Source organism: Chiloscyllium punctatum, chromosome 31 (genome assembly GCF_047496795.1).
Source record: "Chiloscyllium punctatum isolate Juve2018m chromosome 31, sChiPun1.3, whole genome shotgun sequence".
In the NCBI taxonomy this organism is placed as follows: Eukaryota; Metazoa; Chordata; class Chondrichthyes; order Orectolobiformes; family Hemiscylliidae; genus Chiloscyllium; species Chiloscyllium punctatum.
In genome coordinates, this window is record NC_092769.1 from 15,413,090 (window position 1) to 15,436,861 (window position 23,772).

At 42.2% G+C, this 23,772-nt stretch overlaps 1 non-coding gene across 1 annotated transcript; it reads right to left on the reverse strand.

The window, feature by feature from the left end:
- Positions 1-5,851: 5,851 nt before the first annotated feature.
- trnah-gug (transfer RNA histidin (anticodon GUG)) lies at positions 5,852-5,923 on the reverse strand. The gene has a single exon. It is a non-coding gene; the product is annotated as a tRNA-His (tRNA).
- Between the last annotated feature and the right edge of the window lie 17,849 nt (positions 5,924-23,772).

Sequence of the window (23,772 nt, forward strand, 5' to 3'; positions counted from 1 at the left end):
CCTCTGTCCAAGGCTCAAATGGAGGCTTCCACATCCATCAAAGTTTCTCCTGCACTTTCACACATGCCATTTCTTGTATACATTCCGCCCGATGCGGTCTCCTCTAAGTTGGAGAGAGGAGATGTGTTCTCACACAAGACTTCAGAGAATATCTCCAGGATACCCACAAGAAATAACCCCAGTGCCCCATGGCCAAACATTTCAACTCCTCCTCCCACTCTCCCGAGGACATGAAGGTCCTGGGCCTCCTGTATCGCCACTGCCTCACGACCCGATGCCTGGAGGAAGAAAGCCTCATCATCTGCCTCGGGACCGTTCAACCCCATGGCATCAATTTGGACTTCACTCGTTGCCTCATTTCCCCTCCCCCTACCTTACCCCAGTTCCCACCTTCCAGCTCAACACTGTCCGCCTGACTTGTCCCACCTGTGCATCTTCATTCCCACCTATCCAGTCCACCTTCTTCTCTGCCATATCATGTTCACCCCCCACCTGCATTCACCTACAGCACTCTCCGCTACCTTCTCCCCAGCCCCACCCCCTTCCCATTTATCTATCCATCCCATGTGATCCCAGTCTCATTCCTGATGAATAGCTTTTGCCTGAAACGTCCATTTTTCCTGCTCCTCAGATGCCGCCGGACCTGCTGTGCTTCTCCAACACCACTCTAATCTGAAGGGGAGTCAGTTGATTGAGAGGGTTTTCGGATATTTTCTATTGTTGACCACAGGCTGTGGATGATAGCAGAACTTTAGTAACCACCAGTTTAGGGAACAGCTAAAGGACTGAGCACAAGTCTGGTCACCGCATAAATCAACATTTTTCTTAAAATTGTAAGATAAAAGATGGAAGGCTGAAGTATGCAACTTTGCCCATCAAGACCGTTTCACCAATGAGTTTCTCACTGATTCCTTTCCAAGTCAGGTTGCTATGGGCCTTGGAGGGTAACTTGAAAATGTTGGCGTTTCGTTGCATCTTCCAACCTTGTCCTTATAGTCAGTATCGCTGTTGAGCTTTGAAGGTTGTCAAAAATGCCCGAATGACTTATTCCAGTGCATCTTATAGTTGGTGCACTCTGCTGTAATTGCGCCTTAGCGGTGAAAGAAATGAATATTGCAGGTGTTGGAGAGGATACACTCAAGTGACTGCATTGTCGTGGACTGTGTCCAGTTCCTTAAGTGTTATTGAAGTTATATCCATCTAGGCAAATGGAGAGAGTTATATTCCATGTCTCATTTGTGGCTTGCAAACGATGTAGGATTCACAGAACAATGAGTTGAGTTTATAACCAAAAAATGTCTCAAGAACATGTTATTGTTGTCAAAGTGTTTATGTAGCCAGTTTCTATAAGTTTTTTCCCCCGAAATAACAGCTCTGTGGACACTTACACGGGGTAATTTGTTTACAGTAAAGTTATTGAATGTTAATGAGATAAGATTAGATTCGCATTTGTCAGCGTGATCATTACTCTATTTCGTCCTTGTGTGGACCAATCTGATTCCAGTCGCTGTTTGATTTCAAGATCCAATTCCCGTCTGTGCTTGAAATTTCAACCGTTTCTTCGCATAAATGTCTCCACCTGCCTTAATAATATGTAAGGACGCTGCAGGGGACAGCAGAGATTAATGAACATGTTGTCAACACTGGAGAAAATGTAGCTTCGTGGAATGATTGGTTAGGCTGGGATTATTCTCCTTGAAACAAAGGAGAGGGAGGGGAGCTCTATAATCACATAATAACATTTATAAACGTTCAATATTCATGGGATCTTGATAGGGTAGTTATGGGCAGGTGGTTCACCCTTTGGTATGAGGAGAGCATCAGGGGACATGAACTCAGAATTAGATATTGCCTATTTAATTCAGAAATGAGGAGTAATTTCTTTGCTCAGGGGCCACTGGATCGGTGGAACTCCTTGCCGAAATTGTTGTTAAGGCTGCGTTGTTGGTATTTTTAAACTGTGCCAGACAGATATTTAACCAGAAAGATGATGAAGCTTTGTCGAGACAATGCTGGAGAATGGAGTTGAGGATTATCAGATCAGCCATGAGTTCGTTGAATGGTGGAGCAGACTCGATGGGCTGAATGGCCGGTTTCCAATCCTACATCATTTGGTCTAACGTCTTATTTTATTGATACCTTTAGAATTCTGAGGGGATGGAATGAAGTAATAGAAAAGGTTTCTCAAACTGATCAGACAGATCAGGAACAAAGCTCATAAGTTCATGAACAGGAAATGTGCTGTGGCCTGGATACAACAAATGGCACTGGGCACACCGCAGATGGGTATGTGCAGATGTTGTGATTGCTAAAGAAAATTGGTGGATCTAATATTGTTGCCAACTTGGTGATCACGCTGGATGATGGATCGCGGTATGATTCACACAGCAAAAGGTTGTGAAAGAATGAAAGATTCGTTTCATTGGAAAGGTTTTCTGCGGTTCCAATTCAATTGACTGTTAAAAATACTGATCAGAACTTTGTGTGGAGTGTTACATTAAAATTCACTATCCCACTGGATAAACTATTGCACCCGATCTCTCCTTATTTGTTACCCTTTCATTCGATGTAAATTCATAGAAAGTCAAGATGGAATGAAAGGAGAAAAGAAGCGTTTGCACTCCTTTTCATTATCCCAATGTAATTTACAACAGAATCAAATTGCTTTACTTCGACTTTGATGAGGTATCGATTTATTACAAATCTCCGGTGCAATGAAGGGCAAGAGCAAGATTCTCCACGTTAAATGTTGCATTCAATTTTGCTCCGAATTTATTTCAGCTTAAAGAAAATACTCATGAGAAAAAACAGAAGGTTGTACTACAAAACAAGATGGCAGTTTTGATGCTCAGTAACTTTGGCAGATTTCAATGGGTATCAAATGAATCCAACATCATGGCGATCGTCCTCCCATCTTTAAGGCATGGGATTAAAGCAGGAACTCGATCTCCAAGAGACCGTTCACTTCCTATTCATTATGGAATAGCTGTGTCTTGACAATAGACAAAATCTGCTCAGTTCCATTTATAATGCTTCATGTGGAATATTAATAGAAATCTTTCAAAACTATGAGTTTTCTTTTTGCTGAATCTTACTCAGCTGCAGACGTTTCCGATATTTCTTTGCATCTGAAGTCGTCCAAATTAGATATTGTTTCCTCGCACCATCTACCCCCGACACCGTCCTTTACACTTTTACCTGGCCACAGGCTGTCTCTCTCCTGGTGAAACTCGCTGCTTCTGTGTCTCTAAATGTGCCTTTCCAAATATTTTGGAAACGGATTGTCTGAATGACAAAAAATCTGCTCCCATTATTTCTTTGTCCTACATCTATGGTTTTGAAATCTTGACTTTCAGAAATTTATGAACTTGAAAGAGTGAATTTGCCACATATTTACTCTCTCCAAACCTCAAATACTCTGGAAAACTTCCATTCTGTTTTTCTTGGTTTAGTTTCGAATTTTCCAAAACACAAATAAATAAAACTCCATCCCCACTAAATGCCGTCAGCATCGTCTCCAATGTCTTAGCAGCCCAGTAAACGCTGACAGTGTCCTCTCTGATAGAATCTCCGATTCCCTCCAATGCAGAAAGTACAGTTCAGACAATCGAGTCTGTAGGGAGACTCTGAACAGCATCTCAACCAGACCTAGCTCTCGTCTCTATCCCCGCAGGCCTCTGGCTTGTGATTTCAACTAAACCTGCTGGAATAAAACCTGGCATCGTGTGACTGCTGACCTTATTACCGCGTTACCCATGGCTAATTCACTTAACTTACTGAATTCACTCCCTGGACACATCAGCGCAATTTAACATGGCAAATTCACCTGACCTATAGAGTTAAGAGCAGTGCGAACCACTGAACAAATGTACCATCACATTGAACACTATCTGTATCATTTACACACTGGCAACTCCGCCCAGTGAAAGCAAGCTGCGCCCACCAACCCGAATTCAATGCATCCAAAAGCGGTTCTCCGCTGTACAACCTCAGTAGTTCTGCTGGAAATGTCTCTGCGCTCAGATCTGAATGAGTTTATTCTGTTTTCTTCCTCAGATTCCTGCTTTAAATAAACATATCAGTCAGGAACGACTCTATATAATGGTTTTCATTGCAAAACAAACACAATGTGCTGAAGTTACGTGTTTGCACTTTCACTGACACTGTCTCACCGGGAGCTGCAGTCCTTCCCCACTCTGATTCAGACAGCACAGTCCTTCCTGTGACATGTCCCATCGAGAATGGAAGGCCAGCCATTAATAACCTTCACTGGGGAACAGAGCGACAGGTTTAAAACATTTACGATGCCCCCAGCGGGGGATTGAACCCTGTGACAGGCGGGACACTAACCACGATACTGTGGAGGACAACAACATCGAAGGAGACCGTTCAGCCTGTTGTGGCCGCACTTGTCAAACACAACTGCTTAACGACCTGAATCAAGTTCCATCGTTTAGCCTATAATCTTACATGTTTTGGCATCGCAAATTAACATCTCAATTTTTTTTAAGGTGAGAATGATTTCCGCCTCTCTGACCCTTTCCGCAAATCTACTCTAACCTTTCTGCCTTTTCCCGAAATCTCTTGGCCCCAGTGTTCCATCCCTCCATCAATAACAAAGGCTTCTTTCAGTCTATCCCATCCATATCCCTCAGCATTTAGTACATCTCAGTCATGTCTTCTCCAATCTCCTCCGCTCGGCGACAAACAACCCCAGTCTGTCCAATCTCTCCTCACAACTGAAACTTTTCAGCCCAGACAATATCCCAGTGAATCTCTACTGCAACGTTCCCAGTGCGATCACATCCATGCAGTACTCTGAATTGCAGAACTGCACACAGTAATCTAGCTAGGGCCGAATGAACTATTTTTTCCTGTTCTGTTACAGTATGAGGGCGTCGCTGTCTCGGCAGTATTGATTGCTATCCCTAATTGCACAGCGGGCAGTTGAGACTCAACCATATTGTAGTGAGTGTGGAGTGACATGGAGGCCCGAGCAGGTAAGAATGACAGTTTCATTCCTTAAATGGCGTCAGATGGATTTGTTTTTTCTCAACAATTGAACATGGATATATAGGAGTTATAAGATTCGTAATTCCGGATATTTATTGAATCCCAATTCTACCACCGAGCATGGTCGGAGTCAAACCCAGGTCCCAGGTGTCTGAATTAATAGTTCAGTGTTCAGTGGTAATAGCGCTTGGCCATTGCAGAAAAGCAGTGAAACTGATCTTATCCAATTAAGTCGCTTTTCCCCGATACTGTTTTGTGCCAATTTTCTGAGCTTGACCCCCCGCAATAATATCTGGTCCACATCAGTAAAAGCTGCTACATGAGCATTGAACTCACAACAGTGGTAACCAAATGGATCAAATGGTCTGCAGGTCCCGATGGTGGGGTTGGAGCACGTTCACCCAGCAACAGTGACTGCAGCCATACAGACTGATCGGTATCAACGTGAGAGTCTGTATTAGATTCTGCAGTGCCTTAATGAAATAGGAAATGACTCCTCAAACACATGATGAAAGAGCTGCGCTCCGAAAGCTAGTGCTTCCATTAAACCTGTAAGACCATAACCTGGTTTTGGGTCATTTTTAACTTTGTACTCCACAGTCCAACACCAGCATCTCCAAATTAATGAAATGGGTATGGGATGGAAAGTTCGGTTCGTGATCGTAGGAGGGAAGAAATCTCTGAGAACGGGTGGACTTGAATTCTGACATATGAAACACAGAGATGTGAGCGAGCAGAGCTTGAAGGAAAAAAAACAATCACCTTGGAGAAAATCAAAACTTTAAAACAACTGATTCCTTTGTGTTTCACAAAAGACTGGGACACACAGAGCTGTTACTGCCGTGACTCGGATTCGAACCGAGGTTGCTGCGGCCACAACGCAGAATACTAACCACTATACGATCACGGCAACCCACAGACGAACACACAGAGCTCACGCAATAAGTACAATATCATAAGAAATGTTAGGCAGAGCACCAAATCCACAATATCAGTGCTTAGCGAACAGTGGCAGATATGTGGGAACTCAGAATGGGCTGACCGTTTAATATCGGTTCACCCAGTGGCTGTGGTGATTCCATCATTAATGTGTTGAAGGCTGAGATAAATAGATTTCTCCAAAACATCAAAGACTCCGGGGACATCAATGTGGACTTCAACAGTTTCCTCATTTCCCCTTCCCCCACCTCACCCCATTTCCAAACTTCCAGCTCAGCACTGTCCCCATGACTTGTCCTGACTTGTCCTACCTGCCTATCATCTATTCCACCTATCCATTCCACCCTTCCCCCCGACCTATCACCTTCATCCCCTCCCCCACTTAACTATTGTACTCTATGCTACTTTCTCCCCACCCCCTCCCTCCTCTCACTGATCTCTCCACCCTTCAGGCTCTCTGCCTGAATTCTTGATGACGAGCTTTTGCCCGAAACGTCGATTTTACTGCTCCTCGGATGCTGCCTGAACTGCTGTGCTCTTCCAGCACCACTAATCCAGAATCTAATTTCCAGCATCTGCAGTCATTGTTTTTACCAAGCTTTTGTTGAAATGTATGCTTCAATAGCAATGCAGTTTAACATCGGTGACTTCTCGAGTTTCCCCACACAAGGCAGTAACCACTGCTGCCACATTGTCCCAGTTCCCTGCCCCAGAATCAGAGGAACTGAGTGGCGCAGTCGCGAATAACCAACTTGAAATCAAGATGGGAATGAGGTCGCAGAGATACTCGATGGCTCAAGAGAGGCAACCGGAGAATGCAAGGTATTTCTATGATGGTTTAGAGGCGCAAGCAATTCCAAGATTGGGAGTGCTCCTGGTCAAAAGCGGGGCAGAAGGGAAAATCTGTTCCCGTTTATAATAACAGCGATCTACAGTGCATCTTGCTGAGACAGCTGAGTGCCACAACTGGAGCGTGAGCAGCTGGTTTGAAGTTTAAATTTGCTTCATTATCACCCACTTCCGTGGAATGAATTGCTTTCACCATTTTTATTTCCAATTGTTTTATATCTCCCTGTAGTCTGCAGCTTTCTTTCTCATGGTTAATTGCATGACTAACTGTTCTATGATCTGCACACTGCTAAATCACGGCAACTACAAGTAAATATGAAACATTGATCTATATGAGAAAACAGTGGAACTCACTGCAGACATGCTTCATAGGTTTGCAGGTGACACCAGAATTGTAGACAGTGAGGAAGATGATCTAAATTTCAAAAGGATCTTAATCCAATGAGTCGTTGGACTGAAAAATGTAACATGGAGTTCAATCTGGATAAATGGAAGGTATTGCATTTTGGTACAACAAAAAGAGTATGGCTTTGCGGATGTTGGAGAACAGGGAAGCTCGGAGTGCAGGTACATAATTCCTTGTAATTTGCATTACCAACAGACAAGATGGTTCAAAGGCATTTAACATACGTCCCTTCATTGCTCAGTCCTTTGTGTATAGTAGTTGGGACGTTATGTTGAAGTTTTGCAGGACATTGTTGAGGCGTCTTCTGGAATTTTATGTCCAGTTCTGGTCGCCCAGTTGTGGGAATGATATTATTCAGCTTGAATAGGTCCACAAAAGGTGTGCACGCTTGTTGCTAGTGGACGTTTTGAGTTATAATGAAAGGCTTGATAGGCTGAGACTATTTTCAGATTCGAGATTGGGGTGCTGGAAAACCACATCAGGTAAGGCAGCATCCGAGGAGCGGGAGAATATTTTTTTTTCGCGCAAGTGTCGTTCATCAGGCTCTTTCCCGAAACGTCGATTCTCCTGCTCCTCAAATGCTGCCTGATCTGCTGTGCTTTCCCAGCACAACACTCTCGACTCTGATCTCTCATCTGCAGTTCTCACTTTCTCCTAGTTGAGACTGTTTTCACTCTCGGTTAGGGGTTTGAACGGCGACCTGACAGAAGTTTATGAATTATTGAGAGACAAGTTTAGAGTTAATGATAGCTGCCTTTTCCCAGGAGGGGGATTTCAAGACGAGAGGGCATATGTTTAAGATGAAAAGAGATTTTAAAAAAAAAGACGTGCGGCATTTTTATAGGGAAGGTGTTTAACGTGTGTAATTAACTTGCTGAGGAAGTAATGGATGAGCGTACGTTTGCAACATTTAATGGGCAATTGATTCCAAACATGAATGGGAAAGTGGGATTTTTAAAATAAATGTATTCATGCCGAGTACGTCAGTTATTTCCCAGAGGACACTTAAGAGTCAACCACGGTATTATCCATCTGGAGTCTCCTGTGAGACAGAGCAGATGAATATGGCAGTTTGCTTCCCGAACTGGCATGAGTGAATCAGATGGGATTTTCCACACAACTGATTCAGGTCATCAAGAGACTCTTCAATTCCAGGTGCGTATTGAATTCAAACTCCACCATCTGTCATGCCAGGACTTGAATTCTTTGTGCCCAAAATATTACCTGTTTTTTTGGATTAACAACACAGTAATAAAACTACAAGGGCATTATAACCACTTAACGGGTACAGGAGGAGGCAGATGTGACAAGGTTAGTTTGGCAGTATGTACAGCATGGATTGTTTGGACTGACGGGCCTGTTTTCATGCTGTATGACTCTATGATTGACGCTATGGAGCAAATAGCTGTTTGGGATTAACAGCAGCATTGATAGCATAGATTAGATTACTTACAGTGTGGAAACAGGCCCTTCGGCCCAACAAGTCCACACACTGCCCCGCCGAAGCGTAACCCACCAATACCCCTACATCTACATCTACCCCTTACCTAACACTACGGGCAATTTAGCATGGCCAATTCACCTGATCTGCACATCTTTGGACTGTGGGAGGAAACCGGAGCACCCGGAGGAAACCCACGCAGACACGGGGAGAACGTGCAAACTCCACACAGTCAGTCGCCTGAGGCGGGAATTGAACCCGGGTCTCCGGCGCTGTGAGGCAGCAGTGCTAACCACTGTGCCACCGTGCCGCCCATAATCGAACAACTGATAGGATATGTAGTCCTGCTGGCGTCTCGGAGTTTGTTTTGCTCAGTGATCCCTTCCCACACATGGGAGTGGTGAACGGTCTCTCCCCAGTGTTACTGATTAAATGAGTTTCCATTTCTGTGGTTAATTGAATCTCTTCCAGAAGTTCCCACATTGCCCTGCTTTTTCTGTGGTATCATCGTCTTTTTTTTTCTACCCAGGGTGAACGATCCTTTCAAATTGTGTCCACACAGATACAAATCCCGTTTTCCATGTTGTTAAGGTGTTTTCATTGTTTCTCATTAACCCACAGGGTGTGAGTATCACTGGTCAGGACAACATTTATTCTTCGCCCCTCGTTCGTTGCTGTCTGGCTGCACCACAAACCCGGGTGCGATCCCAGCCTCGGGTGTCTGTCTGTGGGCAGTCTGCACATTCTCTGTGTGTTTGTGTTTTTATTTCTCCCTCTGACTTAAGATGTGCCAGTTACAGGGATCAACAATGGAAAATGCAGGCTTATGGGACAGGGAGTACCGTGGGGTCTGGTGTGATGCGCTTCGGATGAATGTGTGGACTGGAAGGGCCGACAAGTCTGCTTCCCTCACAGTGGGGATTCTTGGATTAAGGGTCAGCTAATGTTTTTTTTTCTGGTCCTGGAGTCTCTCGTAGGCAGGACTGGGTGAAGATGGTAGAATCCCCTGCATAAGGGACATGGATGAATGAGATTGCAGCAAATTAAAGTCATGATCTCTGTTCCTGAGGTCAGGCTTGCATTTCAGGTTTTATTCGTCGAACTTAAACATCACCCTTTCCGTGTTCCAACCCCCAAGGATGACGAGTTTAAAATATTACCCCAACACCACCTTCTCCAGGTTGAAATCTTGACTGTGTGGAAGAAACTGATACTGAGCTAATGCAAGCAAATGTAGCTGCCACCACCAGTGTTGGAAACACAGATCCAAATAGAAAAATCATCTTTTAAACCCACCACTGCAAAGTTCAGGGCTGAACACGCTCCACTTGTGCCACTCAGCTGTCTTAGCAAGATGCACTGGAAATCGCTATGAGACTATAAACGGGAACAACCGTTCCCTTGAGCAGGAGCACACTCAACCAAGGAATTTCTTGCGCCTCTATACCATCGTAGAAGTACAGCACGCTCACCTATTGCATCACTGGAACCAGAGAGTAACTCCGCGCACACATTCCCATCCCCATTTCCGGTTGGATCTGGGCGGCTGTGCCGATGTTAAGCTAAAATGCTATTGAAGCAAACATTTCAACAATACCCTGTATGGCCCCTCGAGTCTTGGATGTTTTGTCGAAATCGATCAATCTCAGTTTTCAACATTCTCATTCAAGGGATCTCCACAGCCTCTGAGGACATCCAGCTGATAGATTCAGCTCATTCTCAGTTCCCACATGTCTGTCACTGTTCGCTGAGTACTGATATTGTACATTTGCTGTTCTTCCGAACATTTCCTCTGCTAGTGTACTTATTTCTGCTTGCAAGCATCCTGTTCTGTGGTTACTGTGATCGTGGTTGTCGGTATCTTGCATTGTGACCACAGCAACCTCGATTTGAAACCAAATCACGGCACTAAGTGTTCTCTCCGTTGTCCTTTTTGTGACACACGTTAATAAATTAATTGTTTTACCTTCAAGTTCCGCTCTCTCGCATCTCTGCGTTTCATATATCAGAATTCAAACGCACCCGTTGTCAGAGATTCCGGTCCTTCCCACGATCATTAAACCTCCTGACCGTCCCTCCCCCCATTTCTCTGAGGCAATGCACAATCTATCACTCTCTTTCACATTCATACTGTTCTCTCTGTGCTGCTGCTGTGGTTACTGTTGTTGGGTGAACGTGCCCCAATCCCACCATCGGGAGCTTCAAACAAGTCGATCCATTTGGATACCGGGGTTGTGAAGTCAATCTCCATGTAGCAGCTTTTACTGACATAGGCCAGATACAATTGTAGCGTCAGGCTCATGGAAAATACCCAGGGCAGTTTTGGTGAAAAGACATTTCATTGGAAAAGATCAGCTTTTATGGCTTTCTGCGTTGGTCTTGTGATAATTTCATAGGACTGATAATCCAGAGACCGAGGTAATAGTCTGGGTACTCGGGCTTGAATCCCACCATGTCATGATCGTCAAATTTGGATTCAAAAAATATCTGCAAGGAAGAATCTAATGACTACTATAGATCCATTGACAATTGTTGAAAACAAAATCTGTTTCACTGATGTCATTTCGGGATTGAATTTGCTATCCTTACTTGGTCTGGGCTGCATGTGACTTCAGACTCATAACAATATGGTTGAGTCTCAACTGTCCTCTGGGCAATTCGGAATGGGTAATACATTCTGCTTAGCCAGAATCGCCCTCACACTAATCCAGAAATTTTGAAACAAATGCTCATTAAGCTCAAGCAGGAGTGTTGTGTGCAGTTTTGCAAGTCACATTATAGCAGGGATGTGATCACACTGAGAAAATTGCAGGAGATATTTCCCGGGATATTGTTTGGGCTGAAGAGTTTCAGTTGTGAAGAAAGACAGGACAGAGTGGAGTGTTTGTCGCAGTGTAAAGGAGATGTAGACAAGACATGATTGAGTTAGGGTATGGACAGGGTTGACTGAACGAGTTTCCCATTGATGGAGGGATCGATTAGCAGGGGCCAGAGACTTAAGGAGAAAGACAGAAAGCTTTGAGAAGATGTGCGGAAAAGCTTTATCAGCCAGTGGGTGGTTGGAATTTGGAATACACTGTCTGCATATTTCAGAGCGGCAGAAACCCTTATAACCTGAATAAATATTCAGATATGAACTTTTGAAGCCAAGACATTTAAGGCAGTGGGGTAAGCATTGTGAAATGGGATTCAGTTAATTAGGCAGTTGTTTTTGACAAGTGTGGCCACATTTGAAGGGCCTCCTTTGACACTCTTGTCCTCAGTAGTATAATGGTTAGCTGCCCCGCCTCTCACAGGGCTCAATTTTCTGCTGGGGACAGTGTAAACGTTTTAAAACTGTCGCTCCATTCCCAAGTGCGGGTATTGATACTTGTCGTTCCATTCTCGATGGGGCATGTTACAGGAAGGACAGTGCTGCCTGAATTAGTGTGAGAAAGGGCTGCAAGTCTCAGGGAGGCAGAGTGTCAGTGAACAGCCAAACACGTGACTTCTGCAAACTTCACCTTGTGACTGCGTTGGAATGAAGAACGTTTGACAGACTTGTTCCGGATTGAAGTGTTTACTAGAAGCAGGAAGCCGAGGAAGAAACAACATAAACGCATTCAAATATGAGTGCAGAAACATTTCCCGCAGCACGAATGAAATTGTAAAGGACAGATTAGCGTTTCAATACATTGAATTTGGGTTCATTTGTTTTGATGAGGCTGTAACCAGGGTATAAAGCCATTAAAAATGATACAGCATTTGCTCAGTATGATGGAACATTGTCTCAGTAATTCGCACTGCTATTCAGTGTGACGGTTAGGTTGATTGGCAAAGTTAAATTGACCTCTCGTGTCCAGGACTGAATTAAGTAAGTTAGGTGAATTAGCCACGGGGAAGGTGGGGATAAGGTCAGAAGTCACAGGACGTCAGGTTATACTCCAACAGGTTTATTTGAAATCATAAGGGGGAGGGATTCCCCTTCTTCAGGTGAAATATCAGGAAATAGCGAGGGGAGCTGGATCTGGGTGAGATGCTCTTCAGAGAGTCGACACTGGCTCGATTGACTGAAATGCTCTTTCTGCACTGTCGTATTCCATGATTCTATGAATTGATAATGACGCTATTTACTAGGGTTAGCCATTAGAGAAGATGCTGATGGAGCTGTACTGAGGATGAGATTTTATTCACTTGTCTTCTTGAAAAATTGAGAACCATTATCCCTGAACCAAGGAAGACTTAATTGGATTTATTCAGCTTATGAAATGTTTGGACAGAGTAAATAGGTGGAAAATTCCCTCTTTCAAGTCAGTAAACATCGAGATGTCAGGCATTCAAAGCCTTTAATAAAAACCTTTGAAGGACAAAGAAATGATGAGAAATGAATCGCTGTCACTCCGAGAATCTGTTTTTCAAAATATTTGGAAAGGCACATTTGGTGACATACAAGGAATAAATTTCACAAGGAGAGAGACAGCGTGTGGCTAGGTGAAGGTGTAGGGTTGGGGTGTAGTCGGTCAGAAGTTGCAGGGAAACAATGTCTAAGTTGGTTGTCTTTAAATGTAAAGAAATTTCTTTCATGTGTGCAACTGAATAAGATTCGGTTCCAAAACTCTGCATTTTGAAAGATTTGGCATAATATTCCACCTAAAGCATTGTAAATGGAACTGAGTGGAATTTTATTTATTGTGAACGGAACATAATGCATAGGAAGTGACCAGTTGCTTGGAGATCGACTTCCTGCTTTCATCACATGCGTTAAGGATGTGAGAACAAACACCATGATGTTTGATCCATTTAATACTCAGTGAAATCTGCCAAAGCAACGAGCAACAAAACTGGTGGGTTTTCTTTTGCGCTTTAACCCTTTGTTTTTCTAAGCAGTATTTTCCTTAAGCTGAAATAAAGTCAGAGCAAATTTGAATACAACATTAATCGTTCCAATGAGATATATCTAATTAACTTCTGATAATTACAACGAACATTGTGAGAATTCAGCAAAATTAAAATGAAATGAACAAATCAGCATTTCTTGCGATTTAATCCAATTCATGTTCAGCCATATGAGAAAGGCCATTGAGCGACAACATCGCCTTTATTTCACTCACCATGGCTGCTTCTTCACCTGAGAGAGAAAGTGACTGAAGTAATTATGAGTCAAATGTAAGTGTAAATATGACGGAAAATTCTTGTCCTGTTTCATTCTGACACAGTTCTGACTCAATGTATTAATGACAGCTATTCATTCTGATCAGCATGGCTATTTATTGGAATTTGCTGTTATTATAATTCTCGTGAAAGCAGTAACACAATGGTGTGGATTCGACTCCGCTCTGGAACTTTCTCATCCATGACTTTCAGCACATGTAACCTGATGAGGTCACATGTCACCCCACGACAAAATGTGCAGAGGAGACTGTGAGATTACGGTGCTGGGTTATTATACCGCTGTACTCCACATTCATGGGTTCGAGTCACACTCTGGTTGCTAACTTTACGCACCGCGGTTTTCCTTTGCACCTCCCACGTCTGGTATACACTGGATCGAGAATCTTGTTCTTGCCCTTCACTGCAAAGGAGATTCACAAATAATCGACACCACATGAATGTCGAAATGAAGAGTAAGAGCAGTCATTCTATTCAATTGTAGATGAAATTGGTGTAATGAGAAGGAAAGCATTTTTCTTTCCGCCCGACATTCCATCGTGTCTTTCTATGATTATACATCGAAACAAAGAGAAAAAAATAACAAGAGATCGGGAGCACAAGTTTATCCAGTGGGGTTGTTCATGAGTATTTTAACCTGATACTTCACACAAAAATCTGATCAGTATTTCAAACAGTCACTCGGAATTGGAACCGCAGAAAATTTCTCCAATGAAACGAACCTTTCATTCTTTCACAAATTTCTGCTGTGTGTGAATCATACAACGATCCATCATCCAGCGTGATCACTGACGTTGCCAACTATATAAGATCGAGCAACTTCCTTCAGCAATCACAGCTTCTGTACACAGCCACCTGTGCTGTGCCCAGTATCATTTGTTGCCCCCAGGTCGCAGCACATTTTTTCTTCCTGAGTTTATGAGCTTTGTTCCTGATCTGTCTGATCTGTTTAATAAACCTTTTCTGTCACTTCATCCCATCCCCTCACACTTCTGAACTTATGAATAAAATAAGGCGTTAGACGAAAAGTTAAACCAAATGGAAGTATGCTATTCAGCCCAAGGAGTCTGCCCCACCATTCAACGAACTCATGGATGATCTGATTTGGAGATGCCAGTGTTGGACTGGGGTGTTCAAAGTTAAAAATCACACAACACCAGGTTATAGTCCAACAGGTTTAATTGGAAGCACTAGCTTTCGGAGCGATGCTCCTTCATCAGGTGATAGTCACCTGACTATCACCTGATGAAGGAGCGTCGCTCGGAAAGCTCGTGTGCTTCCAATTAAACCTGTTGGACTATAACCTGGTGTTGTGTGATTTTTAACATAGTTGCTCTGCTAGTCTTGAATCCCTTTCTGCTCACTTAGCTCGACAAAGTTTCATCATCTTTCTGATTAACTATCTGGCACAGTTTGAAAATACCCAACCACACAGTCTCAACAGCGGTTATTGGAAATTGCCACAGATTCTTTGACCCCTGAACAAAGGAATTACTCCTCAGTTCTGAATTGAATGGGCAATATCTAATTCTGAGATTATGACCTCTGGTGCTCTCCTCAGAGCACAGAGCAAGCCACCTGCCCGTATCTACCCTGTCAAGGTCCCATTTATAATTGTTATTATGTGATTATAAAGTTCCCCTCCTCGTCCTTTGTTTGAAGGAGAATAATCCCAGCCTCACCAATCATTTCACGAAGTTCTACTGTATACAGAGTTAGCAACATGTTAGTAAGTCTGTGCTGTACCTTACATATTATTAAGACAGGTGGAGAAATTTCGGCGAGGAAACGGGTTGATATTTCAGGCGCCGACGGGAATTGGAACTTGAAATCAGAAAGTGATTAGAATTGGATTGACCCACAGGACCAAATACAGCGAAGATAACTCTGACAAATGAGAATCTAATCATATTTGATTGACATTCAATGGCTTCAATGTAACTGAATTCCTCCGTGTAATCGTCCTGGAAGCTAGTATTTAGGAGAAATGGAACCTGACCGCCCATATAAAGAAGTTGAAGACAAAAACCTGTCCGTGGGTCGACTTTGTTTGATTATTAACTCAACTCTTGTCTCCGTGAAGCCTACATCGTCTGCAACACACAAATTAGATGTTGAACAGAACTCTCTCCATTTGCCGAGGGGCGTGTAGCTTCAATACCACTGAAGGAACTGGGCACCCTCCACGACAATGCAGTCACTGAACTGTATATTGTTCAACACCTGAATATTTCATCCATTAACTGCTAAGGCACAATTGTAGCAGAGTGCACCACATAGAAGATTCACTGGAGTAAGTCATCTAGGCTTTATTGACAGAACCTTCAAAGCTCAAATGTTGTACTGACTATAAGGACAAGGTTGAAGATGCACTGAACCTTCACCATTTGCAAATTACCCTCTAAGGTACATACCAGCATGACCTGGAGAGGAATGAGTGGTAAATTCATTGAGTGGTGCAGTAGTTTGATGGGCAAAGATTGATACTTCAGCCCTCTATCTTTCATCTTTCAATGTTTAAAAATGTAGATTATTGCATGGACCAGACTTGTGCTCGTTCCTTTAGTTGTTTCCTAAACTGGCAGTTGCTAAAGATCGAATATCATCCACAGTCTGTGGTCAACAGCAGAAAATATCCAAAAAACATCCCTAACAACTTATCTCCCTGTCTAACATTCTTCAGGGATCTGTGAATGTCCACTCCAAGATCTCGTTGTTCCTGTACACCACTCAGAATCCTCACTGTTATTGTTACAACTCCCCAAATTCACTACCACTCATTGGTCTGGATTCAATTCCATTCACTATTTTTCCTTTCCACCTGATGGATACATCCCTGCGGCCCCTGACATTACCCATCATAGTCAACTGCACGACTATGTATCATCAGTAAACGTCTAAATCATTACTCCCAAAAAACAGTTTGAATGATTGATCTACATCAGGAAACAGTGGTACTTCACTGGGAACAAGCATCCAAACATGGTTCCTTGCTGCATGGGATGAACAACTGCCATGTTCCAATCTCCAAGGGTTGCTAGCCCAGTATCTCACCACTACATTTGCAGATGACACAAAGATTGGTGGAGTAGCCAGAAAACAGAGGGGACTGTCAAAGAATGAAGGGGAATATAGATAAACAGAAGAGTTGAGCGGAGAAGTGGTAAATGGCGTTCCATCCAAGCAAATGTGAGGTGATGATTTTGGGAAGTCAAATTCCAGAGCCAGGTATACGATAAACGGAAGAGCCTTGGGTAAACTTGATGATAAGAAAGATCTGGGAGTTCAGTTCCTTTGTACCCTGAAGGTGACTACACAGGTGGATAGAGTGGTCAAGAAGGCATATGGCATGCTTGCCTTCACCGGATAGGGCATTGAGTATAAGAGGAGGCAAGTCCTGCTAAAATTGTACAAGAGTTTGGTTCGGCCGCGTTTAGAATACTCTGTACCGTTCTGGTCGCCAAATTACCAAAATTATTTGGACGTTTAGGAGAGAATGCGGAGAAGGTTTACGCAGATGTCGCCAGGTATGGAGGATGCAAGCTCTGAAGAGAGGTTGAGTAGGTTACTTCTGTTTCATTAGAAAAAACGAGATTGAGGGGACCTGATTGAGGTCTACAATATCATGAAGGGTGAGAGAGATAAGCACAGACAGAATGGATAGAGATAAGCTTTTTCCCAAGATGAAGGATTCAATAATGAGGGGTCAAGCATTCAATGAGAGAGTTGAAACGTTTAAGGGAGATAGACATGGAAATTATTTTACACAGAGGGTGGTAGGTGCTGGAATGCATTGCCAGCAGAGGTAGTAGAGGCAGACATGGTAGATTCATTTCAGGTGCGCCTGGACAGATGCACAAGTAAGTGAGGAGCAGAGGGATATGGATGCTTAGAAATTGGACGACATGTTTAGATAGTTTATTTGGATTGGCTCAGGCTTGGCCGTCCAAAGGGCCTATTGCTGGGCTGCACATTTTCTGTATTCTTTGTTATTCTTTGTTCACTACACGACCAACTGTGCGTTACAGGTGAAGTATTGTTACTTCTGCAATCATAATTACTTATGCAAGGTAAATGAATTCACAGCAGTGCACAATTGTTTCAATCAAGAGCTGAGTCCACAAGAATGATACCTATGTGAAGGAAATATATAATTGTTTTCATATTAGCTAAAATGTGCAAACAAGAATGAAAGGTGCCTGCAAACAATGGTGGATGGTACAGACAAATAGTTAAGGTGCTGTGAGGATATAGGTTAAGCCAGACATGCTTGTACAAGCAGTAGTTACAAGCATTTGTTTCCCATTTCTGCAAAAACAGAAAACAAACCCCAATTAAAAAGTCGTAAGATTCAATATGTTTGGGGAAAGGGAGGAAATGTCATAAGTGGGTGAAATAGATCGCAGAGAATGAGGATATACCTAACAGTTGACCACAGCCAGGATGTGGTGAAAAGGCCAAGTAAAACCTGTACTTTGTTATGCACAACGCCGGATAAGGCAAGAGAGAAGCAATAGTAATGGGCACCGGGTTTGGAGTAGTGACTCCTATGTACTTGCTAAACTCTGCGTGTCTATTTCAGGCACCACGATTGCAAGCATATAATAAACATACTGATTGCTTCAGATCTTGTCTCGCACTGAGATTATTGAAGTTTCTCACAACTGGGGGATTGTCCGGGATATTCTTCCATCCCCGGGAGGAGTGGCTGGCCCTGGACACTGGGAAGATGCCCACCATTCACAATTGAGGAGCAGTTTCTGGTCCCGGTTTTGTCCGCTCCCTTGGGCGACTGGTACGAATCCCACAAGAGAGATATCTGAATCAGACAGTGAAAGGAGGTCGATAAAAAACTTGAGAAAAAAAGGGCCAGGCAACTCTGTGCACAGACAACGTCAGAAAACTGACTTTTAAGTATTGCCTTGGTGGCCGGGAAAAGGGGTATTTAATTGCTGAGGGACTGGTGAGGGCCCCGAGAAATGGGGGGTAGACAGAGTAAGTCGAACTGTCACGGAGTAAAGGAAGAAAACGTCCCTGGTAACATTCCTCCTGAAAGTCCGTTGGGGAGGATGTTGCGGGAATGGACAAGTAAGACTTGTACAAGGGAAAAAGATAAAAAGAAAATGATTAAATATTTTTGTTTAGTATGGACCAAAGAACCAATTCTTCATCCGGCTGTCTTCTGGCCAAAGTATATTCGGATGACGATTGTGTATTTCAGAATTTAGATTTGCATGCGAATAAAAAACAAACTTTTAGTCAAGAGGAGGCGGACTATGTGTCCTGTTGGAAGGGCAGTTTGGGAATGATGGTAGTAAAGACAAAGGATTCCCCCTCTGCCCCACCCAGTCCCTGGGATCCATTTGCCTGCTTGCACTCTCCCCCTCCCCGCCCCCCCACGTACCATAAAATCAGATGAGGTGAAAATGGGGGAGGAGGAGAGACAGACCGACAGGGACAGGTAATGGATGACCCTCAAGAGGAGGACGAAGGGGCGGTGGACGGGGATGTTGTTTTTCCCGACCCTCAATCCTCAGCAAAAGAAAGGGAAGATAAAGTAGATGTAAAGAAGGCCTCTGGAGTATCTGAACCAAAGCCTAAGGGGGAAAAACAAAAGCAAAAAAAAGGGGAAGAACGGGAGGTACCAATAGGGTACAAAGAGGTTGGGTTTGTAAGTGCCCCCTTCACCAGTGGGGAGGTCAGAACGTTTAAAAAGGAGATGAAGGTCCTGGTTGAGTATCCGGTCAGGTTGCCTGAAAAAATTGATCAATTCTTGGGGCCCTGTCTGTATACGTGGACTGAGTTAATGTCTATTTTGAATATACTATTTACTGGGGAAGAAAGGGGACTTTGCCAGGAGCAGCCATTAAAATATGGGACAGGGAACTTCCCATTGGGGATGGGGATACTGGACAGGAAGAGACGGAGTTTCCCCTCAGAGACACCCAGTGGGAAAATAAAAACCCAGAGCATAGGGAAGAAACGAGGGAATTGAAAGACCTGATGCTAAAAGGTATAAGAGTGTCAGTTCCGAAGTCACAGAATTTGAATAAAGCCTTTGAAGTTACAGAGGAGAAAGATGAGACTCCCTTAGCTTTCTTACAAAGATTAAGAGACTCAATGCAGAAATACTCTGGAATGAATCCTGAGGACCCAGTGGGTCTTTTCAAAGTACATTTTGTGACAAAGGTATGGCCAGACACAGAGAAAGACACTGAAGATAGAAGGGAGGAGCGAAACACCATTAGATGAATTGTTAAGAGAGGCACAGAAAGTGTAGATTGGATAAATTACATTTTCTATAATCAACAGAAATTTATAAATTATACAAGTGATGCAGTTGAAGGAATATCAGAACAGCTTGATGTGACAAGTAGGATGGCATGGGAAAACAGAATGGCCCTTGGTATGATTTTAGCAGAAAAACTCTGTGTGTGTGTGATGTCATGAGGAAGCTGTTGCAACTTTATTCCTAATAACACTACACCTGCTGGTTAAATTACTCGGGCATTAAGGGGATTGACTGCCTTAGCAGAGTAACTGGCTGAGAGTTCAGGAGTAGACACATCTCTCACGGGATGGATTGAATCATGGTTTGGAAAATGGAAGGGGGTGGTGGTTTCCATCCTTACTTCCCTGATAGCAATAGTCGGGGTATTGGTAGCCATTGGCTGTTGTATCATGCCCTGTATACGAGGACTTACCCAAAGACTGATTGAGACAGCTTTAATAAAACAAATGCCCCGAAAAGGCAATCAGGCAGAGGAACTTTGTCGATTAAATAATGAGGGATGAGTGAGACCAAGATGGATGAAATCTCCGGAATGATGCTTGTGAATTTTGGGGGCAATGCTTAAAAGAAAAGTGCAGAAGATAACAAATGGTAATTAAAGAAAAAGGGGGAAATTGTAGGATCTAGGTAAAGCAGTGTTACTTCTGCAATCATAATTATTTATGCAAGGTAAATGCACTCACACCAGTGTATAATTGTTTCAACCAAGAGCTGAATCAACAAGAATGAAAATTATGTGGAGGAAATATATAATTGTTTTAGTATTAGCTAAAATGTGCATACAAGAATGAAACGTGCCTGCAAACAATGGTAGATATTACAGACAACGAGATAAGGTGCTGGTGGGATGTAGGTTAAGCCAAATATGCTTGTACAAGCAGTAGTTATAAGCATCTGTTGCCCACTTTTGCAAAAACACAAAAGCAAACCCCAATTAAATGGTCATAAGGATCAATATGGTTGGGAAAAGGGAGGAAATGTCACAAGTGATGGATTTAGATAGAGGTGATGGAGGATATACTTAACAGTGGGCCGCAGCAGGATCCGGTGAAATGGCGAAATAAAACTTGTACATTGTTATGCACAAGGCCGGATAAGGCAAGCGAGAAACAATAGTAATGGGCACCCGATTTGGAGTAGTGAATCCTATACAAGATATGTATTTGCTAAACACTGTGTGCCTTATTCCAGGCACCACGCTTGCAAGCGTCCAATAAACATACTGATTGCTTCAGATCTGGTCTTGGACTGAAATTATTGAAGTGAGTGAGCTGTGTTTCTCACACTCTGTAATTTAACTTTACTGTGCTTTCTATTCACTCAAGTTCTCATATTAAATGCTCCTCGTTTTCTTCTTAACTTTGAGACAAATCTCAAAATTCCAGGCACAATAAAAGCGATATGAATTATAAATTATTATCTGGGCAAGAGAACCAATAAACAGCTATATTGACCTCTTGAACATCCGAGATATTTGAATGAAAAAGCAATGCCTTTCAAAAAAATCTTTGGATGTCTGTATCCTTTTTCAATTCATTAATCCTGCAAATAGCTTATAATTGTCAATTGATCTCTCTTAATGAGTATCTAATCAATGTCATTGCAAACCACCGAAAAAATTGAAACTTTTATTTGTTAAAATGAAAAGATTCATTCTCAATTCGTTATTAAAACAATAAGTGAACCATATTTTACCTGTCCACTAAGGTCAAGTGACCTATCGCCCATAATTGAACATTCTAAATATTCCTACAGCTGGAGAAATCGGAGCTAAAAAGGCCAAACTAAATCAAACATTAGACAAAATAATCAGGTCTAGAAAACTGTGGAAAGCCCAGTCAAAGAGGTCACAAAGGTTCGAGAGATCCAATCACAACCAGCCCGAGAGTTGTGCTTTGGAGAGTTTGAAGCAGACTTCCTGGCACCTTGACTTGCATCCAATGTCTGAGCGTTATACACCTCGCTTGAAAATTATGACAAGTGAAGGGTGTTTTGTACGAAACCCATTGAATGCTTAGAATCCAGAATTTTGGTAAAATGTTGTGAAACATTTCCCTGATCATGGGAATCAGCTCAACATTATTGAAGTCAAAGTACTCCTAATGGTCTTCAAGACCACCTAATTACTGTTCGGTGAAAAACACTTTGTACGTGTCTAATTGTTCTCAGGTTTAATTATCACAGCAAACATCACAGTCTCACCAGATCCAAAGATATGTAAGAGAAACCTTATTATAATTTAAACACTAGATCTTTTCCAGACCCATGATGACACCTTATTTCTTCTGACTGAGGATACTACGAGTAACATTTATCGAGATGAAGCTAGTCCTGAATATAGGATTTTTTTTCTGATAGATTTCCAATCCAAAACTTATGATAACAATGTAATTGTGGCTCATTCATTGTCAACAGATTCCCATTAAACGTATTTATCTGTTTATTCAGAGACACTATTGAAACAAATACGTTGATAAATGCTGTTGACTGTATGTTTCTGTGAAAATAAACCTTCCTTATTGACTTATTTTCTTTATAATTCTGACTCAAATGTCTAAATATTGATGATATGAAAAATTGCATGAATTAAATACAATGCAGAATTTGTTCTTGTTATATATTGTATTTCTCCAGAAGAAAAGTAGAGAAACCAAGTATAGAAATCTTGAAGATCTGAGAATTTTGAATGACAAACCATTTCTGATCAACATCCACTGAATGTCTAATGTCTTTCCATATCATCATGCCAGAATTTGCAGTCTCAGCTGACAGATTAAGAAATATCTAGTCAACATCAAAGCAAATCCATTTAGCAATATTGAATCATTTACTTTGCCAAAGTTCTAAAATTAATTATCAATTCATTGTCATTCCAAAAATCACACAGCAATTCAGTTTAGGTTTTGTAACAAACATCGTCAAATTCACATTTTAATTTATTCCAGTATTTCTTAGTGTTAATATTTAAAAAAAGGATAGTAGTTCCCTTATTCCAGGATAACACAAACACAACCTAATTAATGATTCCCTATCCAACACTCAAAGATAATATCTGGTCCCTTCTCATTTGAATGTTCACAGAAATTATTGGATTAATATTCGTCCTTACATATTGAGACGTCTGATTATTTTACACTCCAACAAATGCTGTTCATTTTTACACATGACGGGCAGCTATATGAGATTTCTAATCATTTTTAAGTTTGCTATGAAATGTTTCTAAGATTAATTGTTGCTTATATCTAATATTTAAGAATTGATCAATTCCAGTATATCCAGCTTTAAGTGTGAAATTAAGGCTCAGTAACGTAAACGTATTGCATTGTACAGAAACCAATGATAGCGAATGGTGATTTTTATTTCAATACTTGAATCTTAGTTAATTTGCTGTCCTGGGCATGGCTTGCCCCAACCTGGAATAGAATGGTCCATATTGGCTCATACAAAATGCCTGACAATCAAAAACAGGCAGCCTACCTTAGAACTAAAATACAAGGTGTCAGGGGATGATAAACTAGACTAACATTCTGTTCCAGCCTTAAATTAAAAGAAAGCACACTACCAATTGACCTACTCCAACGCCAGGACAACAGCATTCCAGACATTTCTTAATAAGGGCATGCCGACATGCAGACAAATGACCAATCCTGATCTTCATAAATGAAAGGATTATTGTCGCAGGAA